Raw genomic sequence first — 2013 nt, 5'->3', positions numbered from 1 at the left:
TTGAGCTAGAATCACAGGATCTGTGGATCTATGTATTTTAGTAATTGTGCGCCGTCCTATGGGACTCCCAATCACAGCCGGATGTGATGCAGCCTGGATTCGAACCAGGGACTGCAGTGACGCCTCTTGCACTGAAATGCAGTGCCTTAGACCGCTGCGCCACTCRGGMGTATCTTTCAGTACAGTGTAGACATTGGCCCAGCCTTGCTGGATGGACTCACCAGCCAGAGTGTTTTGCCATCAGGGACCTGGACAGTCAGAAAGATCTCGTTGTCTGTCACGTCCAGAATGATCTGGTTCTCSGAGAYCAGAACGCTACGGCAACCATAACCATGGGGACAGAAGGAGGCGTTGGCATGGCCTGGAAGAGGAACAATGATCATTCACATCACAAAGAGATTACAACTGTCAAAAGATTCAACTGTCAAAAGATTCAACTGTCAAAAGATTCAACTGTCAAAAGATTCAACTGTCAAAAGATTCAACTGTCAAAAGATTCAACTGATTTTTCAGTCTCCTTACTTGGTTCCTGTGTTTTGCTCATTTGACTCATTCATGAAAGTCCTAAAAGTATTCTGCTATTGAGCATTTGTAGGACCTAAAATGACACACGGCTTTATCTTTGGCTTTTATACATAAATGTTTGACTAGGAATGTCTTGAAGATTGACCAGTAGATCACGATCGACAGATTGGTGACCACTGATGTACTGTAGGTGGTGTGGGTGAGGGGGCTCACCCTGCCAGATGCGTCCCCCGTTGATGAAGACCTGGACAGGGTAGGTGGGGTGGAGGGGCTGGTGGTAGTGGAGGATGAACACGTAGCGACCCAGAGTGTGGACACGGGCAGAGTACACTGCTGCATTCTGGAGTACAGGAAGAGACAGAAGATATTTACATGGATCCCTGAAGTCATTATTTGGCAGAAAACGACGGTGAGAAGTAAAAAAAAACGAGTAGTATGTGACTTTCAGAATATGTTATCGATCAGTGGGGAATGACTATGAGGGGAGATCTAGAAAGTGAGGAGATATAAGAAATGAGTTGTTGCTTTTTGATAATAAATGAACACCTAAAGTCAGCTCTCTCTTGAGAAAGAGGTTCCCAAGTAAAATGTCCTCGACCAGGTACCGGAGTAAAATGACGACAAAATAAAATACATTTGAAGAGGTACCTGGCTGTTATCCAGGCGGAAGTGGTCCACGTTATCCACAGCGGTGGGAGGACGGGCTCCTGCCGGCTCTAGGGGGGGGACATCAGGGGAGGCCAGGACAGGCTCCTGGACCGATAAAGTATCACATCACTTCGTCTGCAATTCTGAGAGCTCATCCCGGAAGGAACAGAAGAAATATTTTCCATGGATCCCTGACACGTTGCATTATTCTGGGTACTGATGAAGAGTCGGGTTCGATGACAAGCTAAAAAAACGAGTAGTATGTGGACTTCATTAGCATATATTTGTTCCCTTTTCTTCTTTCGTCCACTCCACTCAGTGGGGAATGACTTCATGGAGGCGGTAGATTCTTAGTAAAGTGAGGAGCTATTCCAGAAATGAGTTGTCTCGCTCTTCTCTTGATAATAAATGCAATCACCAAAGTTTCAGCCTCCCTCTTGAGAAAAGAGTGTTCCTCCTGCCCTACACGTAAATGTCTCGAAGGTAACTCGCCTCGCTCGCTCCCGAGTAAATATGACGAAAGATAAACATCATATTGAGCATGGGTACCCTGGCTGTTATCCAGCGGGAAGTTGGTCCGCCAGTTATCCTACTAGCGCGCTCGGGAGGACGGGCTCTGCGGGCGGCTCGTAGCGGGGATGTATCAGGGGACAGGCCAGAACAGGCGCTCCTGGGATCCTATCGCGCTCTCCTCCCTCCCTCTCGCTTTCACTTCTTCTTCTACGCACTCTCCTCTATTGTCCCTCGCCATGCCCATTGTTCGTCTGTACTTGCGGTTCGAGGTTCCAGACGCCCGTCTGATTCGCTTGGGTGTTGAAGGAAGGTCAAGGATTCTGCGGT

At 47.8% G+C, this 2013-nt stretch overlaps 1 pseudogene; it reads right to left on the bottom strand.

Annotated features, from left to right (window-relative positions):
* LOC112076462 (laminin subunit alpha-5-like) overlaps nucleotides 1-2013 on the bottom strand; it is a 17732-nt pseudogene that overhangs the window by 8890 nt on the left and 6829 nt on the right.

Source organism: Salvelinus sp. IW2-2015, unplaced genomic scaffold (assembly GCF_002910315.2).
Source record: "Salvelinus sp. IW2-2015 unplaced genomic scaffold, ASM291031v2 Un_scaffold3765, whole genome shotgun sequence".
Taxonomy (NCBI): Eukaryota; Metazoa; Chordata; class Actinopteri; order Salmoniformes; family Salmonidae; genus Salvelinus; species Salvelinus sp. IW2-2015.
Note: the sequence above shows the minus strand (reverse complement) of the source record. Positions and strands in the feature narration are given on the sequence as shown.